The sequence below is a fragment of the Stegodyphus dumicola genome, chromosome 1 (assembly GCF_044657685.1).
Source record: "Stegodyphus dumicola isolate Sdum_Otavi_A_Nest chromosome 1, ASM4465768v1".
Taxonomy (NCBI): domain Eukaryota; kingdom Metazoa; phylum Arthropoda; class Arachnida; order Araneae; family Eresidae; genus Stegodyphus; species Stegodyphus dumicola.
In genome coordinates, this window is record NC_140768.1 from 18,417,585 (window position 1) to 18,439,110 (window position 21,526).

Here is a 21,526-nt window from a genome sequence, read left to right on the forward strand (position 1 = left end):
TTTTTGCGAAGCTAAGTTTCTCTAGATTGGCAACAAATCCACTATCCTGCTGTTTCAAATGAAAATAAGCAATGGCTGCCATCAAAAAAATTATTAGGCTTAGCGGCACTTAAACAATTTTATAATTGTTGATAATTCTAAAAATATTGCATACAGATTTACTAAAGGCATAAAAACCTTAGCCGGATGATAAGAACAACATAATTCAATCATTTTTAAAGCAAAAAAGGTACAATTTACAAACATATAAGACTAAAGAAACTGAGATCACTCAGAGTGGATATATAAATAAATATATTTATATACGTTTGGTGGAGCCGATTGCAACGAAAATACGAGGTGCACATCTACATGTTATAGCAGTCCTGTATACAAAATTTCAACGTTCTGAGGCTACTCGTTTTTGAGTTATGCGAGATACGTATGTACGGACGTTCGTACAGACGCCACGAAAAATTATCTTCTAAGAATTCATTTTAAAGCAGTTTTATTATTATTTTTTTTTTTGGAGGAAAAGAGTATTTTATTCTGTAATTACGTAGAGATATCACGCAAAAACATCGTTAAATTTCATTCGATAGCGGTCAAAATGGATATTTTCGTTGAAATATGCTGCCTGAAACTTTTCGCGATTACAATACTTCCTTTTTACTTCGTACAAGGAAGTAAACTGGCTAGAAATGTCAGTATTGACAACTATTAATGAATTTAACTTATTCATTAATAGGTTATGCAAATGCTATAAGCATAGAACAGGAAGAAGCCAACTCGTTTTCCCTACTCGTTGCAAAACAGCGTGTTCAACGTCGCTTGAACCAAAGCAAAAAGAGAAGTTTACCTGCTTGAAAAAAAAAAAAAAAATATTGTAAAGCATTAAAAAATAATGTAAATGCAACAAATGAAGGGAAAACATATGATGCGGTTGAATTATAAAAGTTTCATTGGATATAATGCATAAATTGTTTCCGTTTCTAACTTCTAATCACATATCAATCTGCGATATGTTTATTTTTCTCATATTTAACGTTATGAGATTAAAAATAATTAAATGATACGAAAATGTTATGTAGTGTCTACGTATTCATATTTAAAGTTAATTTGCTATTACCTTTTATACATGGATATATGTATTAATGGTAAGTTTGAAGAAAAACTTTAAATTCGGTTTTCTCAAAACAAAATTTTTCGCAGTTCGTATGTCTTGAAAATGCTCCATGCGTTTAAAAATGAATGATGTTTGGCAGAAACTATCTTGTTATATGTTACAGTAGATCTGTGTATGCATTTTTGAATATGATATTATTAAGAAGTTTAAACTTGTTATAGTTTAACAAGAGGTGACTTTTTTCCGAACACTGCGTTTTCACAAAAACTCTTTTTAAAAATTTCTGATCCATTATATTAAATAACGGATGCACAAAAACTTTTGTCAAGTCAAAAGGAAAAATTAAGAAAAAATATTGAAAACTAGCGCGCAAGGAACATCTTAAATCTTTAATTAAAATAATTATTTGTTTTAAAATTTTGTAATTTAAAATAAATTGAAATTTTGAACATATATTTTATAAATTGATGTTATAATATGTATATGTATAAAATTTCTTGTTGAAAACACAAAAATTAAAAAAACTAATTTTTAAAGTCCACCGTCCCCTTAGAACTAGATTATTATCTCATAGATACGGGCGAACACTTTTAGCTGGTTGGACATATGAGAATGAAGTTTGAAGAATAAAATTAAGAAATGAATGCTTTAAATGGAAAAGAATCTTGTATTTGAAAATTTGGTTTTGGTTTCATTAGATTATGGCAAAGCACTCGAGGGCTATCTGTTTTAAGGGAGGGATGCCTTCGTGGAGGACTTTCTAAGAGAAACTGGCTCGTATACACGTTACGCATGGGGAAAACCACGAAAACGTCCATGCAGCCAGCCCGTTCGCAGGATTCGAACCTCGGACCGAACTACCAGTGTTTAGCAACGTTACCGCTCTGTCGCTGGTGGGCCTTGTATTTGAAAAACTAAACTGTTGAAATATTGTTAGATTAGTTTACTACACTATGAAGAGCCTTGAGTTGCCTCGTTGGAATTGCAGAGATCAGTTAAGTAAACCTTGACCTACGTCTGATTATTAAAATAGTTCGAAACTGAGCTTGATGAAAGTGGCACATTTATTTATTACATTTGTTTTCATTGAACATTGTAGTTTTTAGAGGAAGAGGCTCACTGCTACCCTAATATAAAGGATGTAAATGCTACGTTTACATAAAGCTTGGCTCGCATGGATGTGTTTTATCTCCTTTCTCGCGGGTGCAGTAGCGGTCTACTTCTTGTGATGCACCATGGGCAGCGTCCTGAGTAATGAGAAAGCTAAGTGACTGTTTGGTTCGCGGCCATTCTCAGCGAATGCTTCCGAGCAAGTATTACGGCTATAGGTTTAAAAAAGCCTTTTTTTTTTACATCCTTGTACGAAGTAAAAAGGAAGTATTGTAATCGCGAAAAGATTCAGGCAGCATATTTCAACGAAAATATCCATTTTCACCGCTATCGAATGCAATTTAACGATGTTTTTGCGTGATATCTGTACGTAAGGACAGAATACAAGAGTCGTTTCCTCCAAAAAAATTATGAAACTGCTTTAAAATGAATTCTGAAGAGAATTTTTCGTGGCGTCTGTACGAACATATGTACGTAGGTACATATCTCGCATAACTCAAAAACGAGTAGCCTCAGAACATTGAAATTTTGTATATAGGACTGCTATAACATATAGATGTGCACCTCGTATTTTGGTTGCAATCGGCAGCACCAAACGTATATAAATATAATTATATATATATCCACTCTGTTACCCGGCTCAGTGATCTCAGTTTCTTTACTCGTATATGTTTGTACATTTTTTGCTTTAAAAATGATTGAATTATGTTGTTCTTATCTTCCGGTTAAGGTTTTAATGCCTTTAGTAAATCTGAGTGCAATATTTTTAGAATTATCAACAATTTTAAAATTGTTTAAGTGCCGCGAAGCCTAATGATGTTTTTGATGGCGGCCATTGCTCTTGTTTACATTTGAAACAGCAGGATAGCGGATTTGTTGCCAATATAGAGAAACTTAGCTTCGCAACAACAAGATAACGCCTTCATTTATAATTTAAATCATGCTTAATCCTTTCTGGAATTTTTTCGAGGAAATAAGCGTTTAAGATTTACATCGTAATTTTTAATACAGATATTTTGAGATATTTAGAGTTCCGCCATGTCGAACCGACACTGTAACATCCATGTCTTCTCCGGGATTCGAACCCAAGCCCTTCGATACCGTATTAGGCTTTCCTAACCACTACACCGTCTGGACGACATGACGATAGGTTGGGTGTATAAAATGGATTTTGAAGAAGACGCAAGTTAAACCTTCGTCTGTGAATATCTGTGCAATTTTGCAGTTATTGTCACGCGTATAGCGTAGAATACAAAGGTTTTTCAAACTTAATGCTTTGTTTTTTTTAATGCAAATTGCATTGATATCTCCATTGCTGTGGCAATTTCTTTCCCGTCCCTGTAATTAGAACCTTCACATGTCAAGAAGGGTTTTTTGTTGCTGTCTCTTAAGAACCCCTTCCTTTTGCTTCAGATTTCTACCCTGAAATACCAGCCCTCCTTCACGGACTTTCGCATAATATGTGATTCTCTTTCACTGCTCTGTTATTACGAAACCTTAATGGAGACTCGTCAAATCGCCCGGCTAAACAGCAATTAAAAGAATACAGAAGGGGGGAGCATGTCAAGAGGAGAGTTGCGGCAGCGATCCAAAAATGGAATCTCTGACCCTAATCGCTGTCCAGCAAAATCGCCACTCCAAATAAAAGGAAATAAATTCCCTCTGTTGATCTTTCCGTTCCGTTTCCTCGAAGAAATGGAATAGCGACCCCTCACAAAGAAACAATGGACGAAGCGGCACACACGCCACCAGATTGAAGATACACGAATTCCGCCAAGCGAATCAGAAGCAGCTGCTAGAGCTCGAGATCACTTCATTCAGGACTCTTGCCGCTTCGTTGCATTCAATAAAAGAAAAACAAACCTGCGCGCTATTTCTTTGCCTCTCTTTTGTGTTGTGTTGTATTTTTACTACGGCTTCTTACTTCAGAGCGGATGGCATCACCTCTGATGTCAGTTCCCGTGGTTTGAAAGATGTTACCGAAAAGGTGAATGGTCAAGGTATTCTGGTTTTTGCAGGTAACCTGAAATCAACTTTTACTCATTTCCGATTAAAGTTTTTTTGTGATGGTCTGTTCGTTACTTTTTAAGTATCTTCGTTATGTTTCTTTTTTTTCCCTTGTGTATATTGCGTAGTAGTATTTTCGCAATTAAGCGTTGTGAAAATTTTTTTACTTATTTTTTTTAAACGTTTTCTAAACTTTTATTTTTCATGGTCATTTGTGTAAACTTCGTTGCGAAGGGTTTCTTTTAATGTTATGAAATAAATTTAAATATGGTAGATTCCCTTTTATAGAAGCTAATTAGGACATAGCCATTTTGGTAATAATTTATTTTCGAATAATTCATATCAATTATTTTACAGTGATTAGAGACTGGTATAAACATTTATAGCGTTTAACAAAAAAGGGTACTTTTCTATTATAGGGAACAGATTCTGAAATGTATTTATGTATGTATGTGCGTGCATATCTGTGTATGTGTATAACACAAAAAAAATTATTTATACTTCATAAAATTTCTATGTGATTTTAATATAAACAGTTTTCCATGCGAAGAAAGAAATGCATGGGAGCCCAATAGAGGCGAAGTCTCTGAACACTGGTAGTTCGGTCTGGTGTTCGAGTACCGCAAACAGGCTGGCTACATGGGCGTTTTCGTGGTTTTCCCCATGTGTAACGTGTATACGAGCCAGTTTCCCTCAGAAAGTCCTCCACGAAGGCATCCCTTCCCTTAGGCAGATAACCCTTGATGAAGCTTTGTCATAATCATATAAACCAAACAAAAGAAATGCATGCTTAATTGCAGTTAATATAATACTTATTTCTGTGAAAATAATGCATATACACACAGTGGCCAATGAATGAGAAACCTTTGACATTTTCATTTGAATGCGTGCTAGGGAGGAATTATGCAAAATTTTTTATGGCGTGCGTTACACGTGATTAGAATGCTAGTATAAGTATGGTGTAAAGAGTGCTTTTTGCAATGACTGAAGTAAAATTGGAAAAACGACACCATTTGAAATGTATTTATGAATGACAGATTTTTGGTCATTTGAAAAAGGGCTTATTGTTGATGCCGTTTTAGCATCGATTTCGAAGACAGCAAATCTCGTTGGGTTCTCAAAAGCAGCCAAAATGGTTTTCAAAAGTTAGAACCCACAGTCCTTTTTCAGAAGACGCGGTTCGAACACAGTGATCGGCGTCGTCCCCAACGAATTGTTAAGTAGGACAAGGACTCTACTGTGCTTCAACTCGCAGAAATCGTCAACCAAAACTCCTCCCAACAGATTTCAAATCGTCAACCAAGGCTCCTCCCAACAGATTTCAGCTCCAACCATGCGCAGAGGATTGTAATGTATAGTCGGGTTGCTTGTGATAAAACCAGTTATTTCTGCCCGACATGCAAGAATTCGTTTGCAGTGGTGCCGGAAAAGAAGACACTGGACATCTGAGGATTAGTAACAGATACTGTGTTCGCATGAATCTTGCTACATCTTATTCTGCACTGATGGGAAACGTCGATTTTCGCGAGAATCTCATGAAGCCATGGATCCATCTTTTCTTACTTGCACTCTGCAAGGTCTGATAGGTGTATCATGATTGGGGCATGTTCTGCTGGCATGGAAGTTGTTCCCATGGTGTTCCTCGAGGGTAAACAAAGAACCATGAGATACTTAAATATACTGGCAGATCAAGTGCATCCCGCAATGTTGCATTTTTACCCTGATGGCGACTTATTTTTCATGGACAATAATGCAACTATACATCGTGCCAGAAGTGCTGAACATCAACCTGACATCCAACACTTTCCCTGGTCACCGCACAGCCCGAATCACAACCCCATAGAAAATGTGTGGAATATGGTAGAAAGACTCGTCCAACAGCAACAGCTCTTGCATCTAATTTACAAGATATAAAAAACTGCATAGCCAATGCATGGTATTCTCTGGACGTAAAAGCACTCCAGAAGTATGCAGACTTGATGCCCAAACGAATCAAAACAGTTATCCGTGCAAAAGGTGGTCCAAAATAAAATATTGATCTTGGGTTTCTAATTCACTGGCCAAATGTGTGTATTTCTTTAATCTACTTCATGATGCAACTTGAAGCCAACGGCACTAAACAAAATTAAAGCGTTTTGCAAATCACTTTCTTTATATATCATGAATTATACATATAAATTGGTTAATGCGTCACGAGGATCTAGTAGTAAGATTTTGAAATATTTAAAAAGCACTGTCGAGAATGGGAAAATAAGTCCCCCATCCGTAGGATAATGCGAAAAAACTTTTTAAATTCTAATATTTTTCCTTAAGAAAATACGACTTTTTTAGATTCCTAAGTTTAAAACAAAAAAATAAATGAGAACTTCCAGCTGTTTTTCTTCTTGAGTTACCAAATGAACTATAAAGTTCTTAATCAGTATTTTATGACCTTTTCTGGTAACTTAATTATATCATTAAATGATTAATTTCATAATTAAGTGTTCTTTCGTTAATGGTGAAATTTCACAAATTTAATAAACTCTTTTTGTAATTATCTCTAATTTAAATGAAATTCCAAATAATCATTTGTGTTGTGTTCACTGCGTTTTGTTCTTATCAAATACTGTAATTTTAATTATCATGAAATACGTAAGAAACATTTTATTTATTTTTATCGAATTATTTATTCCGCATAAAATGTGTTTCGCAGTTAATATTGCAAAACATCCCGTATATTTTTAGTAATTTTTTAAATCGTTAGTAGCGTTTTATTTTCTGGGTTCGCAAACATGTGCCAAAATTATTCCACAAAAATATTAGCATGTCTTAAAAACTGGAATAATTTGTGGTTTAAAATACAGCATGCAGTTACTGTTCCTCATTTTCATGCTTGCATTCTTCGTGAAAAATTTTCCATGTCTTTTTGAAGCCTTTCTTTCGTGACAAGAGCAGCTGTTTTATACATTCTCCTCATAATTATAATATTTCGGGCCTTTTTCGTGTAAATTCTAAACAGAAAGCGCTTTCATGCTTTTTCAAACTATGTAGAAGGTTTCATTATCTTGTTGACACTAAAATTTTGGAATTTATGTTGAATGTTTATAATTGCTTTAATTCCAAACAGCTGCTAAATACAGAACATTTTATACCTCAGTAAGCTATTTCATTGAATTAGCTGTAGTATGTAAAAAACATCCGGCTCTCCTTTCAGTTTTATAGCAGAATAGGCAGGGGACAGGTGACGGAGGACGCGGACGCCTGATGTTTAACAAAGGTAAACAGGCATATGTCAAACTGTTGCCACTAAATGTTAAAGTCCTGCATTATATTTGAAGAAATTAAATAATGAAAAATTTGCATAAATCTGTGTATATTTCTCGCATTGTGATAAAACAACGGTACCTAGAGCCATCGAATTTTGTATGACATAATCCTCCTACGAATATGGGCATGTGGAAGACCAAATTTGAAATTTGTTTTATGATCGATTTCATATTTTGTAAATCTTTAACGAATTTTTGATTAACAAACTCAAGGATTTCAAAGCGAGCCATGGCAACATTGTACAGAAAAAACATTATTTCCAGTACGCGAGTTTCTGTATCGGAAATTCTAAAGATAGGCTCCTTTTAAAACTATTTTGCGACATTGCTATTGAACTGAATTTTATGGTTTAAGTGCAGAGATATTTAATAAATAAAGGTAACACACAAAACGTTAAAAAAACACCCCATTGGACGTAATTTAAAATCTGAAACCTTTCAGATATTTTTTTAGGTTAAAATCAATATGCATGCATTATATTTCTTTTTTTTTTTTTTTCCTTCAAAATATTGAAGTGATGTTCAGTCAAAATGACCTGCTCTCTAAAAGTAACAGAATTATGTTTTCTTAAAAATAATCAAAAAAACATTTTGGACTCTATAATGAGCTATTTTTTAAATAAATTTTAATTAAAGGCAATTTTTAAACATTTCATACGAGAGGCAATATATTTGCTCATTTTTAAACTCAGTTAGGGATTATAGAATTCAAAACTGCGACAATGAAGTTAATGTTTAAATGTGAAATGGGTTGTTGTTATTTATTATATTAATAGAGAATTATTAAATTAAGTAAAATTGCTAAGTGATGTATTGAATGCTTTGCCAAAATATAAATTTGATAATGAATGTACACAGAAATGTGTTTAAACACTGCAACTTTATGGCTAAATATAAAGTTAGACATGTTAAAATATTTGTTACTCGGCACAAGTCAAGTTTTTTAAATATGCAAAGAATTCGAAGGCTATCTTCCTAAGTACAGCTATATTTTCGTGGACGATTTTCTAAGGAAACCTAGCTCATGTTTATATTATTCATGGGGAAAAGCGACTAGTAGCTAGGCCGTTTACCTGGGCTATGAATCCAAGTAAGAACTCTTAGAATAGAAAAACTCCTCTTAGCCATTTGGCTACTAGTTGGGCTCATTTTCTTTGGGACATACACTCTTGGTACATTATTGCTTACCGAAACGTTATTGCGTTTTAAGTGTGTATTAAAATCACCGCGCGAAAGTTTCAATTTAATATTTATACATATATCTTACTTAAAAATTCTGATACATGCTAAGTTATTGTAGATTAAATTACTTAATAATATACTGAGTTCAAGGAAAACAGAGATTTGAACATGCTGAAAATGAAAAATATTAAAATATTTGTAATTATTTATGCATATCTTTTAAAAGAACGGCTCTAATTAAAAACGTAAATATTAATTAAATCATTTATAAATGTATTTGGAAAAAAAAGGATTTATTCATTCTTAAACTTCTCTGAATATTATTATGAAAAAAATCTGGTTATTTTTAATCATTTTAGATATCTAAATATAAAATGATTAAAAATATTAACTAAATGTAAAATTAGTTTAACTGTAGACTTAATTGTAACATAAATGTAAATTCTCTTGGCAATTATATTTATAAAACTATTTAGGAACGAATTGTTCGTACTTGAAAATAATTAGTAAAAGTTGCTCGAAAGCACAATATGTAAGAACCGTACCTGAGGAAGTAGGAAAGTTTAACAGATTGTTCTTGCGTGCCATAATTAAATATACCAAACCAAACCAAAACCGAATGGCAGAGACTGGGCAGATGATATCCCAGTGGTGGACAGGGTAGCTAAAGAAGTTCTACGAGATTTCGATACACAAAATAACAGTGCTCTTGAATGAACAGTTTTGTGTGTGTGTGTATTTTCGTGTATTTGATTATGGCAAAGTACTCGAAGGATATCTGCCTAAGGGAAGGAACGCCTTCGTGGAGGACTTTCTAAGGGAAACTGACTCGTATACACGTTACACATGGGGAAAACCACGAAAACCGTTCTCGGGATTCGAACCTCAGAACCGAGCTACCAGTGTTCACAGGCTTTATCTTTCGGCCTCCGGTCCAAACTGTGAGTCAAGGTTTTAGTGAGGGGCTGTGTTTTATGGAACAGCGTTGAACGAATTTGGAAACTTCTGCATGCGGATGAGGTGATTTTTAAAGCTTACTTCTTGAAATATATCATAAAATTAATGAGATCTACGTTTCATAGCAGAAGTGTGCCACTATAGCCAACAGGACTTTGAGAACTTTGATTACCCATGTAATATCATATTTATACAAGTCAATATTTTCAGAAGTATTTCTCATCAAAGCCAAATATAAATTTCGAAGGACCAGAAGAAGTAGGGAAATGCTGTTTCTAAGCTTGTAATACTTGAAGGCTTGAAATATCAGTTTGAATACCTATCACTCTATACGAGACAGTTTCCTTCAGAAAGTCCTCCACGAATGCATCCCTGCCCTTAGGCAAGTAACCCAAGTGTACTTTGCCATAATAAACTAAATAAGCCCAAAGAAACCTACTGATTATTTGTTATCAAGCAGAATGCATAAAATAGTAAAGAGACTTAAATTTTTTTAATGTATTTCAGTAAATTGTTTCATTTCTCCTCACTTAAGAATTAAAATAAATTAAGCTAATCTCTCAATATATTTTTGGCCATTGGTTAAAGCCTATAAATACATGTAAGATTTATTTTGCATAATATTTAAACTTTTATTTGGTGAAGGAGAAGCATACTAAATTTTCACTGAAGTCGAGACACCTACGTTTGCAAAGAACCAGCTGTATCTTGAGTTCTTTATAGTACTTAATTCATTTGATCCGGTAATTGTGTTGCTGAATAAGATTTATTTTAATATTCATTATGTACATTTCATGATTCCCACTCACAAACAATAAATAGCTAAAATAAGTTCAAGTGATGCAGCTGTTGAGAAGCTGGAAATAAGTGATCCACAAAGAATGGTATTCAACTCTTTTTGATTCTCTCTTTGCTTGTAGATCCTCTTCAGACAGATTCATCGTCATTTTGAAATAATGACTCCCTCGTGTTACCGCCCCGCCCCCTCTACCATGGAGGAAATTTATTTTTTGGAGTAGGAGGCGACTTTTGTAAGGCAGTGTCTCCCAGTCTGGCGCCAGTGTAGTGATAAAGCGGATAAATGCGAAAAGCCATTTGTTGGGAGGGCTTGCTTTTGTGTACTGTCCTAAGGACCCTTGAAGGACGCCGTTGTTCCTCTGATGGAATTTTGTGGCTTTTCGTTGTCATTGTGGGTGGGGCCATTCTTTTTATTATTGCCTTTCGTAACGATTAAGACCGGCGTGCGGCATATTGGACTTTTTTGAAATATTATTTTTATTGATGACGGTGAAGCCTAACTTTTTATTTAATTTTTTGTACGTCTCCACTTTTCTTTGTTAGATTTTATGTTTCGAATTCAATTTTCCTTCTTAAAGTTACACTATTTTGGACTCCTATTCGGGCTCCATCGTTTATGTGTTGGTTGTGGGAGGGGGGGGAGAATTCACAGGGGGGTGGCATGATAGTTCGCGAAATATTTTGTAAATATTTATAAATATTTGAAAATATTTTGTAAATTTGTTGTTTGATATGTTGCGTAATCGCCAAGAACGTGATATTTAACAAATAAAATAAACGCACAAATCTTAACAATAAAAAGAAAAAAAAATAATAAAAGTTTTCTAAAGCCATCATAGTGAAAAAAACAGAACATTGTTATGACAAATTGAGAAAAGACTGAAATAAGAGGAACTTACCCTGCATCGGGATACTTAACCCTGCATACTTAACCCTGCATCGGGAATTCTAAATGTATAATGCTACGTCGCGTTTAAAATTTTTATAATTCTGCTGTTGAATTGTGTTTGTCGTAAGTTCGAGGAAAATTATGCTGAATAATAAAGCTAAAAATACACAAAAAAAATGGGTTAGTAGGAGTGCGTGCAACACCCGAATGATAGCCTGCGAGCTTAGCAAGAGCGTAAAAAACCTTTTGGGCGACTGTAAAATCTGAAAACTTTGAGATTTTTTTAAAATACTTTTTGTAAGGTTATTTATTGTTTCCAGTGTCGTTGTTCAAAGCACTTCATACGCTTTTTTTCTTCAGAGGCTAAGCCCACCAGCGGCCGAGCGGTAAAGTCGATGAACACTGGTAATTCGATTCCAAGTTCGAATCCCGCGAACGGGCTGGCTGCATGGGCGTTTTCGTGGTTTTTCCCATGTGTCACGTATACAGGGTAATTCAGAATTCATCATCTATATTTGGGGGGGGGAGTTAGGGAATAGGAAAAGAAGATTTCACATAGGAAAGCATGGTCGCAGACGAACGCATGGGGTTGTAGAGGGCGCTGTATATACATAACACCCATACATATGCACAGCTGTTTGACGCGTGCAGTCAGTCGTCATTCTACTAGGTGACTTTGCAGAAGTATTATGAACCGGTATACGTGGAATGAACTTGCAGATATACGTGTAACTTACGGTGCGGCAGTAGGAAAATGTCTTCAAGCCAGGCAATTGTATGCAGCGCGCTTTCCCAACCGCTGTGGGCCACAGCATGAAATGTTTTCACGTATTCATCGACAAATGTGTGAAACAGTTGCTGCTAGTAATGTTAATCGAGGGAGGTGCCGATCGGCACGGACAGTAGCAGTAGAGGAAGCTGTCCCACAGGAAATCGACGAACAGCCTGATGCTAGCACACGAGGTATGGCTAGGCTTCGCATAGCGTGGCGGATATTACACGATGAAGGGTTTCATTTGCAAAGAGTGCAGTTACTGGCAGTAGACGACCATCCCAAGCGTGTTATTTTTTGTCAGTGGTTCATGCAGAGAACAACCATTGATGCCAATTTCCCAACGTTTGTTCTTTTCACTGATAAAGCGTTTTTCACTCGAGAGAGGTGCCTTCAACACACACACTTTCCATGTGTGGGCTCATCAGAACACACGTACAAGACCTGGAGCTGCGCAACAACACTTTGCTGTCAGTGTGTGGACTGGGATTATTCCATGACCGTTTGTTGGGCTCGTATTTACTACCGTCCCGTTTGGACGTTTCTTTTGAAGACGCAAGTACCTGACATTTCTTCAGACTGTGTTACTGGATCTTCTGAACGAGGTTCCTGAACGTATTATTCGGCGAATGTGGTTCCAGCATGACGGTGCTCCTGCACATTTCGCAAATGCTGTGCGTGCTTACCCAAGCAGAAAGGTTGGAGGTTAATGGATTGGTCTCAGTGGATTAGTTTCTTGGCCACCACATTCACCGGATTTATGTCCAATCGATTTCGTTGTATGGGATGCTATGAAAAATATGGTGTACGAGGCCCCTGTTGACAGTGCTATGGACCTCGTAGCACGCATATCGGTTGCTGCTGCAAGCATCCGAGAAATGCCAGACATATTCCAGAAGGACCGGTTGTCCATGCAACGCCGTTGTGAGTCATGCCTTCTAGCACATGGTTGGCAGTTCCAGCACCTCTTGTAAGTCTGTAAAACCGACGCAAAAGAATGTTTCAGCACCCCATGTTCCTACGTAAGATCTATTTAGGCATCTGAATATATATATATCTTCTGCACAGTCTATCTGTAGCCACTGTATGTTCTTATGTATCATGTATCTAGGCAATAGATAAAGATGGACGATTAACCGTATTGGTAGAGGGATGATGCCCACGTCCTCCATCGCATGTCGCACGTAAGATAATAAATGTTTATTTCATTACCACTTCCTTCTTATGTGTTCTTTCCATTATTGAACTGGGGTCACTTTGCTCTATTACATGGCATATGCGCCCATGCATTCCTATGTGAAATCTCCTTCTTTTCCTATTACCTACCTCCCCACCAAATATTGATGATGAATTCTGAATCACCCTATATACGAGACAGTTTCCTTTAAAACGTCCTTCGCGAAGGCATCCCTCCCATTAGGCATAAGCCCTCGAGGCTTTGCCATAATAATAATACAAACTAACCTTCAAAAGCTGATCAGCTGATAACATGGCTAGAACCTAATCATTTTTGGTTATGTAACTTAATTTAAAATAAAAAGAATTACTTCAGCTTACTTAGAATTACGTCTTCTGTCGGTATGATATTTGATTCTGCATTTTATCTATTTGAAATGAAGGAGGAAGTTTCTGCTAACAAAAATCGAGATGTTCATCGACTGCTCAAGTCTTCATACTTTTATTTTACAGTATTTCTCACCAAAAGCAATAATTCGTTGGCGAAATCATGAACCATCTTCTGCAAAACAAGTATATGCTTGCGATGTAAGAGGATTGGGTATCAGCATTACGCCTCTCGTCGTATACCAATTTTTTTAAAGATAATTTTATCGCATTTTTATTTTTGCAAGGTAGTTTTATTGCATTTAAGCTTAATCGCTTATTTTGGCATCTATTCACGACTAATCAATCTCTAGTTCCATTTAGAACGCACGTACTTTCCTGAAAATGAAATGGAGGAACTACGTCTAACACCATATCTTTGATTAGCTGTCAGAGAAAGAAAGAATAAAGTTGTAGAGATCAATTAAGACACAGCGGTTATTGTGTATCATTTAAGAGGGTACATCTAAAGCCAATGCCTAAGTCGTTCCACTTGAAAACAAGAGATCCTTTTATCGACCCCAGGCGTCGAAACGAACCTCCTTTACCACCGCCTCCACTCTGTTGTGCTCCGGAGCTTCCGTCCTAATGTTCTATCATTAAGAAGAGCGGGCGCCTGTTGTCATTCCACCACCTCCAAGTGAAAGCTTTCGCCTTCCGAATGCTCTGGCAGCAACATCACCGTCTGGAGCACTGGAAAAATCTTTTAATACGATTTTTGTTTGGAACATTCTCCGCTTTTGTTTTCTTCGTAGAGGGCGGAGGACGGAGCTAACGAGATTGTAAAGGTAGACCATGTTTTATTTAGAAGAGAAACATCGATTCTTTTCCGGATCAAGCGAAAAATAACAGGTCGTTCGCTCCCCAGACGTGTAAAAAAATCTCTCGAAAAAATGGCATTTCGTGTTGTTTGAGTCGGAAACGGTAATGTGATTCGCATTGTGAACACTAAGCCTTAAATTAGTTCTTTCTTGCTGTCTTCGAAGCTTACAGTTATTTCCAACGCTTCTTCTTCCTTGCTGTAAATAAAGTAGTATTGACTCTATAAGTAATCTTCTCATCAAATGCAGTTATTTGATTGCCACGAAAGGGATGTGGGTCGAAGTCCCAGAATTTCAAGGCCTTAGCCACTCGGCCATTGATCAGCCATAAATATGGAGAACAAAATTAGCGTATGAAAGGTATAATGGCATCAAGATATTTTTGATTATGCATGCATTGTAATGAATCTCTACTTATAATAAAAGGAAAAGAGTCTGTCTGTGTGCCGTTCGTTCGTGCTGCGCGTAAGCTAATAAACCCCGGGTTGCGAAATATAGTACTTAGGGTGCATCTAGACAAGAGCTAGTGCACCTCCAAGCGAGTTTTTTAAATTCGAATGAGTGTTTCTTATTTTATGTTTTTTGGCGAAATCTCATCAAATCGCTTATTCTCTCTCATTATATCAGGAACAATGTCACGCAGCCATTGTTGCTGATATATCACTGTCGCCATTGTTGCCGATATTAGCAGTGTTGCCACTCGGAAAAATGAGGGCTATAATTCTGTGCAGTTTTAAAATTTAACATTTCTCTTGGATACTTTCAATTCTTTTCACCATCGACGAAACAGTTGGCCCACTGGGGTAGGTGCTTTTCAGCTTGTTGGATCCCGTCGATGGAATTAAAAGTAAATACATGAATAAATATAAACAAAAAGCTTAGTACTGTGTCCTCCGGGGATTGATCACGAAATGAGGAACATTGAAATAAGGACCAGAAGGTGCATGGTGGGGATCATGTTTCACTATTATCATACATGTGAGGCATACAGTTATATTAAGGGGACTCATACACCTTAAAACCCATAACAGCTTCGAATAGGTGACTGTTGCAAGAATTGGGATAACTTATTTATTTTAACAGCAATTACTTCCAACTTTTTACAGCTGACTATATAATATAGCTGCTTTTTGAAATAGTAACCAGAAAGTTTGTGTTGCCACAAATAGTTTTATAATTTAATCCGCTTTGTGACAAAATCTTTCGTCATATTTCCACCTTGCGCGCACAGTTTAAAACCTTCTGTTGCATAATTTAATTCCATATTTAATATATTGCTTTTATAAGATTTGGAAACTACTGTGAACCTAAAATTCTAAAAATTTTATGTTAAATTTTTATTTTATTTTGAGTTGAGTTTATAAAAGGTATTTTATTAAAAAAATTGTAATGTTTTCGCCCGTAAAATTTTTCAATATTAAAATACTCATCAGATTGTTGGTTCATTTAGAAAATACTGCCCATATAAATAATTCCATCAAATTTCAAGTACGCACCATTAGCCATTTTTGAAATATCATTCCCGCAAGGTGGAAAAATGGCGAAATATTTTGTCACAAAGTGGATTAAATTACAAAAATATTTATGGCAATACAAACTTTCTAGTTACTAGTTTCCAAAGCAGCTATATTATGTAGTCAGCTGTAAAAGGTTGGAAGTAATGGCTTTTAAAATAAATAAAATATCCCAATTCTTGGCAACAGTCATATATTCGAAGATCATAAGGAGTTTAAGGTGTATGAGCCCCCTTAAGGATGTGCTATAATAATCAGGTACAGATGTAAAGATGATCAAATACATTACAAATTGTATAATATATTAAATGAGTAAATCTCTTGGATACTGGACGTTTGTCGAGAGGTACTTGGATATGATGTTTGTCGAGAGGACGTTTGTTGTCCGGTAAATTTAAAAGCCAGACTATACCAGCCAGAAGTACAGTCAGAAGTACTGGCCGCATAGCGGCTAGTACTTTATAAATTATCTTTCGCGTTTCCATCTTATATATTTGTATATTCAACTCAAAATCTATTTCGTAGAGAAAGAGGGGAAAAGTCGTGTTTTTAAATAATTTATTGGGTCTATAAAGCTGATGCGAATATTTTTCTAACTGCAGAGTACGTTATAAACGTAATTTATGAGAATGAAGCAATAATAATTTATTGAACGACCAAAAATTTCTTACTTTCGATGTTCCCCCTGGGGTGTTTATAGTGGCTTGGTATTTTATCATGGTGGTGGCACTCTGGGGGAACATAATTACGAGCCTTGCGGTTCCAGAACCCCGAGGGTAGATCGTCTGTACGGTTGGACCAAGGGAGGGTTTGCTGTAAGTCCTCAAGTTGGTAGCCTTGGTAGAGGACGTGGCTCGCCACTTGAACGGTATTCTGTCTAATTCTATGGTAGCGGTGCGACGGCCAGTCCGTTGTACAACACGGTATTCCGTATTAATCTTTCAGTCTTGAGCTGCCCGCTGGCGGGGGCACTTTGACGACCAGCCAAATCTCCAGCTAAAAGTGTCGCACCTTATAGCGGTGACCCGGTCGACCTGTCCAGCCGTGAGTAACAAGAGTACCTTTTGATCTGTCGTCCGTTAAGTGTGAAATATGCCGGCAGTGTAGTGATTTCTCTAAGCTTCCGATGGGCCATTTTTCTGCCTGGGAGATCCATCTTCCACCTAAGACGGAGGTCTTAAATTGGGGCCGGGCTTGATTGTGCGTCTACGTTTGATCGCGGTACCAGCTTTTAACAAACTAAATTGCTTTCCATTTGAAATTATGTAATATTGAGTAAACAAAATTAATGAGTCTTCTTCAGTCGAATGACAAAACGCTTGACTGTAAAACGGTTTTCTCAGCAATGATGGAATGTAGGCAGTGAAGCTGCAATGCAGGACAGCGCTCTAAACAATCCACAGAAAATTTAGAGAAACAGCATAATTGTGCAGTATTAAACCAAGAGAATATGAAAAGGGGAGAGTATTTTAATAGAGAAGCACGGTTTTCTTCTAAGTATGGATTCAAAATTCTTAATTAAAAATTTAATGCAGACACACGAAATTCAGGTACAGGGTTAATGTCGAAAATACATTTCCTTCTATATAAATGCATTGTTTTTCCTCCCAAGTATGCATGTATTTGTTTATTTCGCAATTTGATTTTTCTTCTTTTTCATTTATAATTTATTGAATGATTGGAAATTTTCTCCTCATTTTATTACCTCTCATATTTATGGTTATATAAACTGTTACCAATTTGCTGTTATTCCACAAATGTGTTTCATGGAAGTTTATTGAATCAGTATCAAATTTGAAAAGAAATAAAATTGTCAAGGGAGATAAGCACTCTTTCCCTTTCTTTCGAGGATCAAAAACGTTTTGCAACATAAGATTTCTTCAAAAAAAAAAAAAAAAAAAAAAAAAAAAAAGGGGGGGGGATCCTTGCCTGTTTCTCTTAAAGTGCTAGCGATTTTCTATAAAAGCAAATATGTTTGTGGAAACGTTTTAATAATTGTAAACAATTTAATGAGTTTTATCTCTCTATAAATTCGAACCGTGTTATTGTTTAAAAAGTGTTTTTTAAGATTCAATTCAAATTTAGATTACCGAATCAGTCGAAAGTTAAAAAAAGAGATATTTAGTACTTTATACAATAGTAAATTTTCCTCAAGTGTTGTAGCAAATAATAAGTTTCGTCATTTGTAGCAAGATTTTTATTTCTGCAGGGTTATTATATCTTATCAGTGTTTTATAAAATAGTTTTCCTGCAATCTAGACTTAAAACTGTTCTGTTGAAATCTGTTGTCCAGATGTGTTTCCAAATACAATGTGTCTTTTTGTTTACCTGACACTCTTCAGAGCCATCTGTAGCACGATTGTCAACTGGAATGCCACAAATGTTTGTAGGATGGCTTATAACGATATGGGAAAGAGATCCCATGAAAAAAAAAATAGTTCCGAAAAATTGACAAGAGGGGGAAATGTGGTGCTATTCTAGCCCATACAGCTGAGAACTAGATAAATTAATAATCAAGAAGAAATTTAAGATTAACACCTCTTTAGCTTTGCAAATGAACTGCTCCAAAGTTTTACGGAAATGATATTTCAGTGTACCATAGCATTTTAACCAATAAAAGCGCTTCCTCGGCGAGAACCAGACCTCTGAAGGCCCATTTACACTAGCGGAACTTTGAGCCTAAGAAACGCGGGCGAATTTGAAGACTCGCTTGAGAGCTTTTTAACAGCAATTTTTTCCTATTGTGAGGGAATATTTAACTCTTAAACTCTTGAATAATGTTATAAGTTAGGCTGTTTATTTAAATGTGTAAATATTCAGTTTCAGTTTAAAAAAAAAAAAGAGTAACATTTTCGCCATTTAGTGAAGCTAGCAACTTCCGCTTGCATTTCTTAGGCTCAAAGTTCCGCTAGTGTAAATGGGCCTTTACAGTGTGACCCCCCCTTTTCGTGAATCACACATTGCATTCTGTATACAAAATTCTCGCCGGAGAATCGTGAACGCTTAGCACAGTCCATGATAAGTTTACCTTTAAGGTCGTCAAGGGCTGGATCCTATCCTGAACATTTTCCTAAAGTTCAAGGTAGGATGGTAGGTTCATGGTAGATTTTTCCTAAAGTTCAAGGTAGGAGTCACGTGGGTTAGATTCAGAAAGCGACGTGGTCATGCAGGTTCTTTTGTTCCGTAACCGGTTGGCGCAACAGTCTCTGTACCGATAGACCAGTGGCAACATACGGTGGTGCATAAGCGTCACGTGATACTATACTTGCCTGCTCCATAAAAGTTACGTGATACAAAAGCTGCCTTTGCTGAAGCTATGGAATGCAGAGTCGTAGCTAGGGTTTTCAGCGCCCAGGGTCAACTGAAGATTTAGTGCCCCCTACTGCTTGCCAAGGATGGAAAATATATAATTCTAAAATGTCTTAACATCAGTTTGTCGCCCCTTGGATTCTGCGCCCGGGGACAGATGCCCCCCTCTAGCTACGCCCCTGATGGAATGGAAAAACTAATCAGCATGTTATGATACCTATGCATGATAATGATACAGATGTCTAGTCCTTTTAGAGTAGTATTCTGAAGAAAGAATAGAATGTGAAGACACACTAAACAGTGATATTTGGTAAATGCAGTGGGATTTCCTGAACTGCATGTAATTGTTCGGATGCCCAAATTCGAGAATTGTGAGTGTTAACAATCCTATTTAGATGCAAATGGGTTTCATCTTCCCTGAGAATTCTCCATAATCAAGCAGTGTTGACCTGCATCCTGGCAGGAAATGCCAGAGCCAATGCCACCCGTTTATCATAACCTTGTGTTTTAATTCCGGCACACGGTTTATTTTGTATGGCCAGAAGTAAAGAACTTCTTGAAGGATCTGCCATTCAGATCCAAGTATCGTGCTGTTGCCCGGCCAGTGCTACTACCAGCAGTGGTCAGTCAACGATTGCAGCTGTGGCATCAGTAAATGGCTTTTCTGATACCGGTTTGCGCCCTCTATCAAACTGATCTTGTTTCTTCAGATTCTTCAATGCATTAACTCTTTCGCATCGAGAGACGGCCAAATCTGTTTTCAACAAACATCGAAAACGCCCGTGTTTACGAATTTTTCTTGGAATAGTTTTCCTTTCCCCCTGCCTGGTAGATCCATTGTGTGCAGTTTCACCTTAGGGCCGGATTGCACCTGCGAACGTCAATAGCTTTCCGTATTTCTCCTTTATTTGCTTCAAAAGAATGATTGACATGTCTTTTAACAACTCGCGAAACCAATGAGCCATGCACAAACGTGGAGGGGAAAGAACTAAGTAGAAAATAAACGAGGCGTTGGGGCGGTTTGCCGTTGCCTGAATGAACGGGCGTTACGGGCGACTTCGATGCGAAAGAGTTAATTGATAGAGAGCCTTTACTGTATCAGTTGTTTTTACCAGGATAGATGTTACGACTTCTGAACGGCCGTTACATTTGATTGTTGAGGATAAAAACCACTTTGCAACTAACACGCAGTGAAGTAAAGCGAGACGCATGTTGAACCCAGCTAAAATTTGGAATGCATAGACCGAAGACTGACGCTGAATGAAAGATGAAAAACTGAATTACTTACGCTGCTGTCGTTTATGTAACTGCGTATTTGCATTTTCAAATTTTACCTGCATTTCATGCAGGATCTGTAGACTGAAACAGCGCCACATTTTCCCTATTCCCAACTTTCGAAACTATTTTTTTCACGGAGTTCCTCCCCCCCCAAGTCGTCTTCAGTACCCTTACCAAATTTGGTGGCATTCCAGCTGATAGAATGAGCTATAAAGGGTTCAGAGTTGTGATATTAAATAAACACCCTGTATTTCAGTAACTCTTAAATTTGTTAACCATGTCTGTAGCTGAATGGTATTCCCACGCACTAATTTTTCTTTTCATATGTAGTGGGGTGTTTTTAACTTATATATTCCATACAATCCAATATCTGTGTTAATGGTTTGATTTATTTGTTTATACATGCCAGGCAAAATATGCAAAGTATGCCAGGTGTCTGTGCTTAAGGAAATGGATGCCTATGTAGAGGGCTTTCTAAGGCAAATTAGCACGTATTCACATTTGGCTGCTAATTCCCTGTGTATTATCGTTGTTTGCATCGCATACACGGTGCTGACAGATTATTTTACCAGTTTTCTTGCAAAATTTATTTTCCTTAAAAAGTATAGCGATATATTGCTTAAGAGTGTAAGAAAAACTTAACCTTTTAGCTATTGCATTTTCTTTGTATTGTCAACATTTATGCCATTAATATAAATATAACAAAAGACGTTCCTAATGGCAATTGTTTATTTCCGTTAGTTTTTGCTGAATATTTTTCGCAATAAATACTAAAATAATTAAATAAAAGGTTATATCTTACTCCCTAAATATTAAATAATGGAAGATGATTCATGAATGTCTTATTTTCAAATCTACGCGTTTTTTATTTCAGTTT

General features: G+C 36.4%; 1 protein-coding gene across 6 annotated transcripts in view; it reads left to right on the forward strand.

Moving 5' to 3' along the window:
* Window positions 1-21,526, forward strand: part of LOC118184546 (polypeptide N-acetylgalactosaminyltransferase 13-like) — a 558,492-nt gene that overhangs the window by 67,813 nt on the left and 469,153 nt on the right. The window contains exon 1 of one of the 6 annotated variants that reach the window (XM_085813201.1): window positions 4,207-4,233. The exons of the other annotated variants lie outside the window; for them this stretch is intronic. The gene's annotated coding sequence lies outside the window, so the exon portion shown is untranslated. Of the gene's footprint in view, window positions 1-4,206; window positions 4,234-21,526 lie in introns of those variants that run through there. 6 annotated transcript variants of the gene reach the window in all.